This window comes from Microcebus murinus, chromosome X (assembly GCF_040939455.1).
Source record: "Microcebus murinus isolate Inina chromosome X, M.murinus_Inina_mat1.0, whole genome shotgun sequence".
In the NCBI taxonomy this organism is placed as follows: Eukaryota; Metazoa; Chordata; class Mammalia; order Primates; family Cheirogaleidae; genus Microcebus; species Microcebus murinus.
The window spans coordinates 4,415,524-4,431,020 of NC_134136.1; the positions used below are offsets into that span (position 1 = coordinate 4,415,524).

General features: G+C 41.3%; 1 protein-coding gene across 1 annotated transcript in view; it reads left to right on the forward strand.

Annotated features, from left to right (window-relative positions):
* LOC105855297 (diacylglycerol O-acyltransferase 2-like protein 6) overlaps positions 1-15,497 on the forward strand; it is a 59,451-nt gene that overhangs the window by 43,460 nt on the left and 494 nt on the right. The gene's annotated exons all lie outside the window — the stretch shown is intronic.

Genomic DNA, 15,497 nt, shown 5'->3' on the forward strand with positions numbered 1-15,497 from the left:
CTATCAGATTGGGCAAAGCCTTTCTGGGAGAAGTTGGACTCATAGGGCAGATTGAAGCCTCATAGGGGGTGATCAGAAGGTAGTTGGATAAAAGAGGATTTGGATTTGAATTGGTCTCACCTGTTTGGGTTGTTTCTTCTAGGATGAGGAAATGAGAGCAGAGTTTCCAGAAAAATCTCAAGGGCACTCATGGGAATGAGGCTATCTGTGTTTCAGGCCCGTGGCTCCCCAGAAGAATAAAGGGACAGAGGGATGGCAATTTAAGCCAAACTCCTGGGCTCAAGAGATCCTCCTGCCTCAGCCTCCCTAGTAGCTGGGACTACAGGCATGCGCCACCATGCCCAGCGAATTTCCTTCTATTTTTAGTAGAGACAGGGTCTCCTTCTTGCTCAGGCTGGTATTGAACTCCTGAGCTCAAGCGATCCTCCCCTTTTGGCCTCCCACAGTGCTCGGATTACAGGTGTGAGCCACCGCGCCCGGCCCACCGTGACTTCTTATGCGGTGATCATCAAGGGAACTAATCAGTAGGACTTAATCGTGGTATGTGAAGGTGCAAAGGAACATTTCCAAAAAATGGCCAGGATGGCAACCCTAGTGGACTGAATGGCCAGGGATCTGTCGGAGGTCACCGTGGAGGCAGAAAGTGAGCAGAGTGATGTCCCGAGGCCTGCCCCACCCCGGGCCAGCCAACGAAGGCTCCTCACGCTCTGGCCACTGTTAATTGTTTTGCCCTGATTTCCAATCACTCCCTATCATGATCCAAAGTAGTACACTGGACAATGTGTTTTCTGAACATTTTCACCTCTCTTTGCCTTTGCTCATGTTCTCTCTACGTGGTAAAGCCTATTCATCTCTTAAGCCCTTTCAAATATCACCTTCTCAGAATGAATTACCCCTTCCTTCATTCTTCCATACCCTTTGAGAGGGAGTGATTAGAGATAAAGGTTGAAAAGTATGGAGCTGAATAATACAATAAATAATGTAGATTAAGCTGTCAAATGATAAGAACTTAGCACAGCAAGGAATTACACTTTCTTTATAAGTGTACATGAGTCACTCACAGCTATTTATGTATTTGAAAATAAAAATTCTCTTATTAAATAAGATTTTTAAACGCAGAAATTCTACATACTACACTCACAGGATACAATACAGTAAACTTAGAAATAAATAATAAATATAGTCCGGGTGAATCCTAGCACTCTGGGAGGCCAAGGTGGGAGGATCGCTCAAGGTCAGGAGTTCGAAACCAGCCCGAGCAAGAGTGAGACCCCATCTCTACTAAAAATAGAAAATAATTAATTAGCCAACTAAAATACATAGAAAAAAATTAGCCGGGCATGGTGGCACATGCCTGTAGTCCCAGCTACTCGGGAGGCTGAGGCAGGAGGATTGCTTGAACCCAGGAGTCTGAGGTTGCTGTGAGTTAGGCTGACGCCACAGCCCGGGCAACAGAGTGAGACTCTGTCTCAGAAAACAACAAAAAAACCCCACACAACAACCCCACCCCAAACAATAAATGATTGAATAAACAAATAAATGGTGGGAAAGGGACAAATCTTCTTTACAGAAGAATTACAAATATTGCCAGGCGCGGTGGCTCACACCTGTAATCCTAGCACTCTGGGAGGCCGAGGCGGGAGGATCGCTCGAGGTCAGGAGTTCAAAAGCAGCCTGAGCGAGACCCCGTCTCTACTATAAATAGAAAGAAATTAATTGGCCAACTGATATATATATAAAAAAATTAGCCGGGCATGGTGGCGCATGCCTGTAGTCCCAGCTACTCGGGAGGCTGAGGCAGGAGGATCGCTTGAGCCCAGGAGTTTGAGGTTGCTGTGAGCTAGGCTGACGCCACGGCACTCACTCTAGCCTGGGCAACAAAGTGAGACTCTGTCTCAAAAAAAAAAAAAAAATATCTAACTGTAAAACTTGTGTGTGTGTGCGTGTATATAGAGAGAGACAGAGAGAGAGACAGAAAAGCACTTGGAATGCAGAAGCTGGACTGGCACTCACAGCTATATCATGTTATTCTGCTATTGGACATTAAACATTTCACAGAATACCAACCTCAGACTAGGTTGCTCTGACACCATGATAAAGTGAAACAAAACAAGGCCACTTTATAATTTTGTCTAAACACAAACAAAATAAGGTTACCATGCCACCCACAAAATAGCTAACATACTCCCTTGCAACCACCATGCATGAATGCTACTTCTTTACTGATTACATCTTTATCCTTTTTCTAGTCTCCCCTCCCTCTAGATAAGATTTATTGATATATTCAATCACGGAATGGCCCCTGCTTTTTTTTTTTTTTGAGACAGAGTCTCACTCTGTTACCCAGGCTAGAGTGCCATGGCATCAGCCTAGCTCACAGCAACCTCACACTCCTGGGCTCAAGCCTCAGCCTCCCGAGTAGCTGGGACTACAGGCATGTGACACCATGCCCGGCTAATTTTTCTATTTTTAGTAGAGACGGGGTCTCGCCCTTGCTCAGGCTGGTCTCGAACTCCTGACGTCAAGCAATCCTCCTCCCTGAGCCTCCCAGAGTGCTAGGACTACCTACAGGCATGTGCCAGCATGCCAGGCTAATTTTTTCTATATATATTTTTAGTTGTTCAGCTAATTTCTTTCTATTTTTTAGTAGACATGGGGTCTCACTATTGCTCAAGCTGGTCTCGAACTCCTGAGCTCAAAAGATCCGCCCGCCTCAGCCTCCCATAGTGCTAGGATTACAGGCGTGATCCACCATGCCTAGCCCTTTATGAAAGTTTTAACCATAAAAATTAAAATATACCTCAATTGTAATCTTTACAGAACTGCTTGATGTACTAGCCTTAACAACATTAAAAATAACTTTCAGGAGCGATATTTAATTTTTAGTTAACTGATTCCATTTAGGCCATGAATCATGCTCTTCCACTGACCTCAGCTGAAAGTGAACATTTATTTAACATGGCATATGTGCAAAATAGCAAGCACAAGAACAATCACACAGCTCACATTGCTGAGAAATTATGGTTTCTTCACTGTAATGTCAAATGTCTTAAAAATTGCTGCTGCCAATTTTAAGTTGGAATAATACTTATTTTTTAGTAAAGTTTCAGATTTATTCTTATGTACCAGGGATTCATGCTAAAATGAATAGTAATATTCAACTTCATTCTGAACTTCATCCTGAATTTTGACTTTAAAACTTGGCCATGCAGCATTTGGCCAAATTGGGTCTATAATGTTCCTTTTATCTGTGTGTAAGGATCTTGAAGGATAAACACCAAGGTATGAATAGAGATTCTGTAATCTTCTTTATGATGAACTTTATTTACTCAATATTTTATTGTGAAAATTTTCAAGCATACAGACAAGTTGAAAGATGTGTACAGTGACATTTTATTATATTTTCTTTATCACACATCTATTCGTCAATACATCTTGCTTTACACATTTCAAAATAAAGTGCAGACATCAGTATACTTCATCTGTAAATACTTTAGCATACATATCATTAATTAGAGTTCAGTATTTGTTTCTAGTTTCAGTTTTTAGGTAAAGTTTACATACCATTAAATGTACAAATCTTAAGTGTACCGTTTTAACGAGTTTTGACAAACACATACACCTGTGTAACCAAAACCCCTTCCTTGTCAATCCCTGCCAAGCTCCCCAGAAACGACTCTTCCCACTATACGCTAGTTTTGCCCATACTGAATTTTGTGTAAATGGAATAATATTCTACAAACTCTTTGTGTCTGGCTTCTCTCACACAGCATAATGTTTTTGAGATGCATCCATACCGTTGTGTATATCAGTGGTTCATTTCTTGTTATTACTGTACCATAGTCTGTTTATCCATTATCCTGTCAGTGGGCCCCTCGAATGTTTCCAGTTTGGGGAAATTATAAGTAAAGCTACTATGAACATCTTTATATGAATGTATATTTCTCTTGGATAAATACCTAAGAATATAGTTTCTGGGTCGTAGGATAGATGTATGTTGACTTTTATAAGAAACTAACAGACTCTTTCCAAAAGCAGTTGTACCATTTTACACTCCCATCAAAAATGTATGAAATTTCTGGCTGCTTCACACTCTCACCAACATTTGGCATCTAATTTTAGTCTTTTTAATTTTAGCCATTCTGGGAAGTGTGTAGTGGTATCTCATTGTGGTTTTAATTTTCAGTTCCTTGATGATTAATAATGTCGGACGTTTTTTGTGTGTTTACTACCCATCATGGATCTTCTTTTGTGAAGTATCTGTTTACATCTTTTGCTTATTTTGTGGGGCTGTTTGTGTTTTCATTATAGAGTTGCTTTTTTCTTTTCTTTTCTTTTTGAGACAGAGTCTTACTCTGTTGCTTGGGCTAGAGTGCCATGGCTTCGGCCTAGCTCACAGCAACCTCAAACTCCTGGGCTCAAGCGATCCTCCTACCGCAGCCTCCCAAGTAGCTTGGGCTACAGTCATGCGCCACCATGCCCGGCTAATTTTTTCTATATATTTTTAGTTGTCCAGCTAATTTCTTTCTATTTTTTAGTAGAGACGGGGTCTCACTCTTGCTCAGGCTGGTCTCCAACTCCTGACCTCGAGTGATCCACCCGCCTCAGCCTCCCAGAGTGCTAGGATTAAGGTATGAGCCACCGTGCCCGGTCTACCTTGATAGTTATGAGGAGCCAAAACTGGTCAAGTACACTGCTCTCCTATTGAAATTTATCTGATGTTTTTATCATGATTATGCAACCGGCTCCATAAGCAAGAAAACATCTTTTATAGTCTTTTTTTTTGTAGTTCTTTTATGTTTCAAGTTCCCAGGCCAGTAAGATCTGCTGACCAGACCTTTGTAATTTTCTGTTGCACTGATGCATTCCCTTTTGAGTTTCTTTCCCCAAAACAGCAGAGCCCCCTTGCAATCACAAGATAACTACAAAGCCTCACACCACCTGTTTGTCTGGAGAAGATAAGATAAGCGATACTGCACCACAGACTGTGCCCAAAGACCCACTAAGCCTGCGCACAAGGCTGAAAGAATGACCAATATATATATTTTTGAGACAGAGTCTCATTCTGTTGCTCAGGCTAGAGTGAGTGCCATGGAGTCAGCCTAGCTCACAGCAACCTTAAACTCCTGGACTCAAGCAATCCTCCTGCCTCAGCCTCCCGAGTAGCTGGGACTACAGGAATGCTCAATCATGCATGGCTAATTTTTTTTCTATATTTTTTTAGTTGGCCAATTAACTTGTTTCTATTTTTAGTAGAGACGGGGTCTTGCTCTTGCTCAGGCTGGTTTCGAACTCCTGACCTTGAGCGATCCTCTTGCCTCGGCCTCCCAGATAGCTAGGCTTACAGGCGTGAGCCACTGCGCCCGGCTGAATGACAAATATTAACCCCTAGCTTATTATAATACTAAAATCCACACCCAGCTAGGGACTTATCTGCCATTTTTTGATCATCGGATGTATGTACTAGCATGATTTCTTACTGCACTTGCGTGCTCGCACTCCATGCCAAACATGGAGTGTTGCTCACTCCCCTCACCCACTATGCATTTCATCTCTGGAAAAATCCCTGACCCTGTTTATTGGGGAGGCAGATTTGAGGCAGTCCATACCTCCCCCTCTGAGTAGACATGTCTCCTGCAATAAATCCTTTCTTCTTTGACAATTCTTGTTGTTTCAGTAATTGGCTTTTCTATGCGGCAAGCAACCCCGAACCCTGCTTGTGGGTTCATTAACAATTAGACTGGGATTATGGGTTTTAGGGAGGAAGACCACAGAAGTAAGTGCCATTTTCATCACATCATAGCTAGGATACAGCCTACCAACATGACTTACCAGGGTACATACTACCGCACATACTACTAGAATATACATACAGACTACTAGGATACATACTATCAACATCAATTTATAGTTGATGTTGACCTTGATCACCTGGCTGAGATAGTGTTTATCAGGTTTCTCCACTGTAGTTACTCTCTTCTCCTTTCTATTCTGTGCTCTTTGGAAAGAAATCTCTATGCATAGCCCACACTTAAGGAGTGGGGAGTTGTGATCCCCTTCCTTGAGGATGAAGAGTATATGTAAATTATTTGGAATTCTTCTGCACTGGAAATTCATCTCTAGCAATTTTTTAAATTTTTTGAAAAAGTCTAATTTCATCAAATTATTTCATATGATTATTGTTTTCTGGGTTCCAAGAAAACTTTTCCTGCCCCATGGGGTTCTTTTTGCTTATCTATACTTTCTGATCCTGTAATGAGAATGTATTCCTTTTATAATAATGAAAAGCAAGTTTTAAAGGTTAATACAAGAATCTATAACTTTCAGATATGGGGTTTTTTCTCCTATATTTTTTTGGAGTTTTATTTCATTTTTAGACAGTTATGCCACCCACCCCTGCTGGTTTGGCAATGTCTTCATAAATTAAAATTAAAAATCCCAAATTTTGAAAAACAAAGATGTTTAAACATGCATAAAGGGTTGCAAAAACCATCTCTGGTGTACTGTGAAGAATCAGTAATAGGCCGGGTGCGGTGGCTCACGCCTGTAATCCTAGCACTCTGGGAGGCCGAGGTGGGTGGATTGCTCGAGGTCAGGAGTTCGAGACCAGCCTGAGCAAGAGCAAGACCCCGTCTCTACTATAAATAGAAAGAAATTAATTGGCCAACTAAAAATATATATACAAAAAATTAGCCGGGCATGGTGGCGCATGCCTGTAGTCCCAGCTACTCGGGAGGCTGAGGCAGGAGGATCACTTGAGCCCAGGAGTTTGAGGTTGCTGTGAGCTAGGCTGATGCCACGGCCCTCACTCTAGCCTGGGCAACAAAGCAAGACTCTGTCTCAAAAAAAAAAAAAAATCAGCAATAAATTGCTTTTGAATCAACTGCTGATAGTTCCGTTTTTCTGGTATCTTCTCACCTGGCAGGCTGGTTCTTGCTTACTCCAGGGCTGGATCTTCCTTGATAACCTAGGGCCCTGACAGGTCTTCCTGGATGCCTCAGACATTCATTCATTCATTTTATTCATTCAGCAATATTTATTGATCACCTACTATGTGCTAGGTACTGGGAGAGACACAGAAATAAGTGAGATACCTACCTTGTCCTTAAGGAGCTCATCTAGTGGATGACTGTCCAAATGCAGTTGACAGTTATTAATGTTGACTTACTATGTACCAAGCACTCTCACATGCAGACTGTATACAATTTTGCATGTGAAAGTTAAGTGATGATGTCAGGCTACAATAGTATGTACACAAAGAATACAAGACAATTTAGAGGAATTTAAATTGTTGAATGCAAGGTTTATTAGGTTCTTGGTCTTCCAACAAGTTGTTTAAATTTATAATAAATATGATAAAAGATTGTATATTGTTAATCTTGCTTTTGTAACTGTGAGCTTTCTCAGAAAGAAGTTTAATTGTATTATATAAGGCTACTCTGTTGCCTGGGCTAGAGTGCTGTGGCTTTAGCCTAGCTCACAGCAACCTCAAACTCCTGGGCTCAAGTGATCCTTCTGCCTCAGCCTCCTGAGTAGCTGGGACAACAGGCACGCGCCACCATGCCCGGCTAATTTTTTCTATATATATTTTTAGTTGTCTCACTCTTGCTCATGCTGGTCTCGAACTCCTGACCTTGAACAATCATCCCGCTGCCTCGGCCTCTCAGAGTGCTAGGATCACAGGAGTGAGCCACCACACCCAGCCTGGAAACAAATTTTTAAGTCAGAAATAAGCCAAGCAGTATGTAACAGAGCCTGCTAGTATCTTACCCAGTACCCATTATCTCTGTCTTCCTTACTCAGAGAACCCCAACTTTGTTTGAGGCACCAATATACCTAACTTCCCATCCACATAGCAGGAGGTGGACAAATGATCTAGTTCTGGCCAGTGAGGTGTAAGCAGGAGCCTACTGGATGGGCTTTCCAGAAAGGCTATTGTTTTTCTGATAAATAAAAAGAGATTAGTTGGCCAGATTCTGTAGCCTTTTGCTTCATAATTTTACCCCTTTCATCCTGTGTAGAACATGGACAAAGTACTTGGAAGTCGAGCTGCCATTTTACAACCGTAAGAATGAAAAAGACACACTAAAAAAATGGCAAAGCCGGAAGCTATGGCTGGTCCGGTGGTAGAGGGTTATCACAACTTATTAACATTAGTGTCACTGAAGTTGGTATACAACACCCCACTGCCGGATTTGACTGGCTTAAAAAAATAAAAAGCAGGAAGCTGTAAGGATTCTCTTGAGCAGCTGCTCCTACCCTGTACTACCTACCTGGGAATTTTTTGTGAAAACAAACAAACAAACGCACGCAAGAAACACCTATTTTGTTGAGCCTCCACGGTTGGGTTTCTGTTACATGCAATCAAATGCAATCCTAACTGATACACTACTTCAAAAGGGAAAGGTTTGCAGGAAAAGCATTTTACTTTTTATTACAAGAAGGAAAAAAAAAATCTCCCTTCTGATTTGAAAAGCAATGAGATTTCTTGACAAATGTATAAGAGTATTTTCTACATGTCTATGTGCCAAAAAAGAAAAGAGCTCTTCTTTTCTTGGTCTGTATCTGCCCATAGTAGAGAGCAAGAAAACTACCAGAGCGAGAGATGTAAGCTAACTCCAGTCCTCTAAGTTGTTTTGAGATTTGAGGTTTGCGTTACTGGAACAGTGTCTCCTAAAGTATGTTTTGGCATAGCAGGTCCTTCAGATGTGCCTTAGGGAAAAAAGGTCCCTTGTTTCACAAGTTTGGTAGATGCTGAACCCTCTCCTTATAGAAATTCATGGTGGAAATTATGCAGTCAAAGGCTCTGGATAAATCCTGTAGTAAAGAAACCTGCTTAACATTATTTAACCTAACCCCTTAAAAACTTAGTAACACCTATTACTATCTTGGAAAATGCACTTTGGAAAACTTCTCCAGATAAATGAATAAAGACAAAAACCTTAAAAATCAAATTAGCTTAAATCCAGAAAGAGCAGAGCAATGACTACCCTCTGGAAAAGAATCTAGCAAGATTTAGAGTGGGTAAAAAGAAATGTTTTATTCACATTGGAGGTAATGGGCTATGTAGTAAAGGGAGTGAGGTTTACAATGAGAAGTGGTAAGTTAAATATCAGTGAGAAGTAACACAAATTGTGCCAGGGCCATCAACACAGTGTCTCCTAAGAAGATATCAGTTGATTTTTCTCCTGAGTTTTCCCAGTATGTTTGTTTCCTCCTTCCCATCAGTAGATCTAAAAATAGGACTAGGGCCCCAAACTATGGTACAAAACTGATGATAGTAACCAGCCAGCCCCGAGAAGGAAGAATAGGCCTTCCTTTTTCTCTTGGAGAGTTCTCATCTTTTAATAATTTACACTTTGACTCAAGGAGGGGTCATTTGTCTTCTTCCCACTTTGTGACCCAAATATATAAGTTCTGGCAACCAAACATACTCCAAAGTACCCTCATAGACAGACTTGCTCTTTGGTTGCACTCAGGTATTTCTGCTCTTCCTTTTGGTGACAAGCCGCATCTCAGCTCATACTGGAAATATCAGCTCTATAGGTTATGGCAAGTAACCGATTCAATGGGTTATCTTGAAATCTTTGGAAAGAGGTGAGGGCACCTAGGAACTCAAAGTGAAGGAGGAGTATAAACGCGTGTAAACAGGTCTTGATTACAAAAGCTATTTGAGATTGGCCTCTTTAGTCAATGTCATTGGCTAATATATTTTGCATGCATAAATCTGGGTTGGCAGGGCATCAAGTATTTTTTATTGAGTATTTCTGAGTGTCTCATCCTCTCTGAGTTCTCTTAGGCATTTGATACTGCTGCTCACTTTCTTTTTTTTTTTTTTTTTTTTCTTAGCATAGCACTGAGATTTGATCACTTTCTTAATCTTTCTTTCTTTTCTTTAACTCAAAAGTTTTTGTTTTTTAAATAACTGTTGTAAGTCTCTCTTTTTAAAGCATGTAAAATGATTTGATAGCACTTATATTTACATTATACTTTGGAGATATATGAGAACCTCATTTTGTAAAACAACTGACATTTAATATAAAGAATAAGTCCATCTTTTTGAAGCTCTCTTCTTTCTTTCTTTATTTATTTTATTATTTCAGCATATTATGGGGGTACAAATGTTTAGGTTACATGTGTTGCCTTTCCCTGCCCCGAAGCTCTCTTCTTTAATGTGATGTCAGAGTCCCAATCCATTTCTTCCCAACTCATTACTATGGCCACCCCTCAGCGATCAGTTCTTAACCCTTTGCTTCTCACACTCAAATGTTCATTCTTTGCCATGCTCTTAACTATCACATCTAAGCAGCACTAGATTCAAATCTAGAATTCTGGCTCTTTGTCCAGCTATGCTACAGTTCAAAACTGTTGAAAGGGGGCTGCCATCCACAGGAATTGTAAGTGTTGTTTCTTTAGCCATTACTCCATTGGCTCTTTGCAACAACCTGTAAAATACATATTCCTATCCCAATTTATCAATGAGGAAACCGAAGCTCAGAGAGATGAGGTACCTTGTCCAGGATTCATACAGCTAGTGAGTAGCAGATCAAGGATTCAAAGCCAAGTCTAGCTATCTGATAAAACTTGTTTATTCTCTCTACTTCTCCTCACAACCTCCTTCAGCAAAACACTGTATCACATCAGTAAATGTATGTGAAACATTTGGCCTAACCAGCTGGGGACTGTGGGGTTGTGGGATAATAGAGTAGAAAATGGGCCGGGCGCTGTGGCTCACGCCTGTAATCCTAGCTCTTGGGAGGCCGAGGCGGGCGGATTGCTCAAAGTCAGGAGTTCAAAACCAGCCTGAGCAAGAGCGAGACCCCGTCTCTACTATAAATAGAAAGAAATTAATTGGCCAACTGATATATATATAAAAAAATTAGCCGGGCATGGTGGCGCATGCCTGTAGTCCCAGCTACCCGGGAGGCTGAGGCAGAAGGATCACTCGAGCCCAGGAGTTTGAGGTTGCTGTGAGCTAGGCTGACGCCACGGCACTCACTCTAGCCTGGGCAACAAAGCGAGACTCTGTCTCAAAAAAAAAAAAAAAAAAAAAAAAATAGAGTAGAAAATGTGAGCAAAGTGGAATCTCAGATGTGCCACCTTCCCCTCCTCCCGGTGTCCATGTTAGCCTTACAGGCAGGCCAAGTAGTGGGTGGCTCACATAGTGGCATGTGGAAGATGCTGGATGGGCCTACTTCCCTTCAAAACATCTTTCCAATGCCCTCCCTACTCCCACTGCTCCTACAGTTCCCTAGGTCTTTAATTCCTTCAGTTTCCTATGGCCTCTCAAAGTGGAAATATACCCAAGAGCAGAAACAACAATTAGTGACACGCAATCATTCAGAAAATATTTATCAAGCACCATTTATTAAGCAAATGGGACGATAGAATAACAACCACTTATACTTGCTTAGCTCTCTAAATTTGCAGAGCCTCACCAGAATCTGAAGGAGTACTTAAGGCTGAGATTATGATCTTCTTTTTACAGATGATGCAATTGTGGCTCAAGGATTCTAAGTGACTCATCCGAAGTGACACACTTGAACCATACTTTCAGAACCAAGGCTCAGACATGGTTCTTCTGATTTTCAGTCCTATGCCCTTTCTTTTCTGTCACAGTCACTCCAGGGGTTTACAAGTGGAAACTCAAGAGAAACACACAGGAAGAATTAAATAACAATTCAAGATAATACGATAAGTAATGTCGAAGATAATAAAAGTGCCAAATGACTGATGTAGACAATAATTACTTCAGGAGTGATGGGGAACGTTGCTGTGAGTAAGAGTCAGCAGGGAAGGCTTCAGACAAGAAGTAGGACTTAAGCCTGGCCTTGGAAACTAGGTAGGAAAATGACAGCCAGAGAAGAAAGGGAGGGCATTCCAGTATGAGGGACAGGATGAATAAAGGTGCAGAGGTGAGAAAGTGCAGGTCTTGTTTGGAGAGAGAATGAGGAGATCAATTTAGCTAGAGAAGAGAGATTTGTATTAGGGAAGAAGAGAAAGTCAGATTGCAAAGGCCCTCTTGAATTTCTGACTAAAGGATTTGGGCTTGTATTATAGACAATAGGGAACTATGAAAGGATTTTGAGTAAGAGGGTGGAACTCTGAAAGCAGTGTGTGGGCAGATTACTTTGGCGATGCGCATTGTAGAGGATGCGTTCAGGTGGGGAGAGACTGGAGGTAAGGAAGAGCAGTCAGGAGCCTGTGACAGTCAGTCAGGAATAAAGTGACAAGAGCCAGTATTAAAAATGGTAGTGCTGGGACCATAAAGGAAGGCCAATTGTAATCGGCAAGATGAAGAAAGAAATGTCAGAACCTGGTGAAATAGGAAGAGACAAAAATCGAACTTACCTGAAAATTTTCAAGCCTAGGCGACTTGAGGAAAGAAGATGCCATGAACAGAAATGAGCGAGACATGTAGGGGAACTGGTTCGATGAGTTTAGTTTTTGACACGTGAGAGTGGAAGTAACAATGGAAGGTCCAAGTGAAACTATGTAGTATGCAATTGAAGATGTAGAGGAGGAGCTTGGGAAAAGGTCAGACCAGCCCTGGGAGTCAGGAGACCTTGGCTTAGTCTCTGCTCTGCACTAACTTACTAAGTCATGGACAAGCCAGCTCTCTGGGCCTAATTTCCTCCACTGTAAAGTGACGGGGTGCTCAAGCCCTAAGTGATTTCTGAGGTACTGCCAAGGACTATGAGTCAACTGAATTGTATTCACCTGGAAATATGTTCTCTCTGAAAGAAAATCAATGGTGTGATGGGGGAAGGGTATTAAATAATCTCCACATGCTATGACTCTGTGGCAGATCTCAGGAAATCTATTCACTTAGGGAGTAAAAGAGAAAGAGAAGCCAGCAAAGGAGATAGAGAGAAAGTAATCAGAGAGAGAAAAGCAGGAGAGAAATTCTAAATGGAGGGACTAAAATAAGGAACTAAAATTAAAAGTAAATAAATGGGATAAATACTTATATCCAATATGACAAAGGATTAATATATATTAAACCAAGAATACATTTAGATATACAAGAAGACCAATAAGATGCCAATCAAAGAAGGATACAAATAGTAAACATATGGGAAAGTGTTCAATGAATAATCAAAGAAATGAAAAATTATTAAAAATAATTTTTCACCATCCAAAAAGATTTCTTATAAAGTCTGATGCTAGAGCTGCAAGGGAACTGGACACTCATATATCATTGCAGTGTTGAAAATGTGTGCAGTCCTTTCGGAAATCACGAGCCATAACAACATTCATGTTCTTTGGTCTGGTAATCCCACTCCTGAGAACTTGTCCTAGACACAGAATTACAAAGAAGAAAAAAGCCATGCACGTTAAGATGTTCAAAGCACAGAAAAAAATTGACAGTTACCTAAACGTCCAATAATAGGGAAATAGCCAAATAAAATATAATCTACTTATGGATGGTAATTTTATGTAGTCATTGAAATGATAAATGTGAAAGACTGTGGCAACAGGGAAAATATTTATAATAAAAAGTTTTAAATTTTAAAAAGATTTAAATTTTTAAATTTTAAAAAGAATTTGAAAAGATATTTATAGATTACACATATAATATATATGTAATTACACATATAATATATATGTATGCAAACTGGCAAAGTATTGGAACATGGAAAAATGGAAATAATTTAAGAGGACATGCAACAGTGTCAACTGAGGTAGAGAAGTCAAAGAGGATGAAGGTAGAGAGGAGTGTTAAAGGACTTACTTAAGAGATAATTTCTATTCTTCTGAGTGCAGGAAACCAGATTCAGACAACTTTAACTGTTTAACCCTTTAGAGTGATTTCATAGTGAGAAAATGGGGTTTGTAGTATTATTTCCAGAAATTTGACAGCGAAATGAATAAAGATGAAGAGAATGGTAGCTAGAAGAGACAGCAGGGTTAAGGTATCAGTGGTAATGTTTTGGTTTTGTTTGGTTTGTATCTTTTTCTTAAAGATGGGATGAATTCAGTGATGGAAGAGACTGAAAACAATGAAGAGGGATAAAACAAGGAATAAGAAAAAGGATCACTTCTTATTCTGGGACTGCAGGAAAAAAGGGAGAAAGACAAGGCAGATATTGAAGTGGAGTTATCGTGAATGAAGCAGAGCAAAGTAGAGGTATTAAAGCTTCTCAGTTTTGCAGAAGGAAGGTAACTCTAAGAGGTCACAAGGGGAGGATAAACTTGGAGCCTTGAGAAGGTGGAGAAGACAGGAAACAGCCTGCTGCGTTCCTAGAGAACGTTCCATAGCAGCTAAGAGGAATGAGAGCTTAGGAGAAGTTCTAGGACATGAAATTTTAGTGGGTCAAGCCAGTCTTGTGATCTGGCTTCATCTGCAATCCCCTCCAGTCCTGGGAGGGAGAAGATTAGCCCAGGGTAAAAGTCAAGGTGTTTAACTAAAGCTAAACTATAAAAGATGGTAGCCCTAAAGTAGCAGACCACGAAGTCCAGGCAGTTTGTCTCCATCACGTCTACGGGAGTTAAAGGGACTGAGGAAATGGAGGAGGCTGCGCCAGTCGTGATGTACAGAGCAGCTGTACTGGGTGAGGATGGTGGGTAGGGGAGGTGATGGGCAAAGAGGCCGTGGTCATAGGAATAAAAGGGAGAGAGTGCAGATGAGGAACAGGCCATGAAACAGCCCGGGCAATGGCCATGAGACTGGGAGACTAGTAAGAAGTAGGGAAGAAGGCCAGTTCTTTTACTCCTACCTGAAGGAGCCCTGTGTAGCAGGAAGATCCTGCATGTCTAGGGAGAAAGTGGGAGCAAAAAGAGAAACCTTGGGGCACTGAAGTCCTTTTTATTTCCTACAGTCTACCCCAATCATGCTCTCCAGAGACAGATCCCTTAGAAGCCAGTGAGAATTTGGTATCACTAGATCAGAAATCAGACAGGTCATCAAGAGTGAGACAAGGCAAGGCAAGGCTGGGGACTGACTCAGGAGACCAATAGGCTGGAAGTTGATTTCAGAAGGCCTAGAAGTGTGAGCCCACCCTTCTCATGAATGCCTGTCCAGAACTCCTTACTTCCCAAGCCTTAGGGCTTAGCTTCCCAAATTCCACATCCCCAACTCTATCCTATAATCCCATACATGCTAAGATGGCACTGGGAGAGAGGAGTGAGTGGGTGGGGAACTCTGAGGGGAGCCATCCCAGTCCCAGTTCTCCGTCTTGGCCTTGCAGCCACCACTAAAGTCCAATCTGAAAGAGCTGGTGACAGAGTTATCATTGATCTGGGGCAGCAGCTAGAAAAAGGGGAGAGATCAGTGGAGCACCAGCTCTGGGCATCAATGCCTGTCCCCACCCCATCTTCTGCACAGACCTGTTCTACCCCTCGGTGCTGGAACTTCCAGCGTATGGACGCAAAAGCTCCTCCCCCTCAGTCTAAGCCTTCCTTTCATTAAGTACAGGAGAGCTGTCAGATATGTTCTCAGCAAACATCATAAAGGAGATCCAGTGTCATTCCTGTTCCAAAGGCTGTTACAAGCT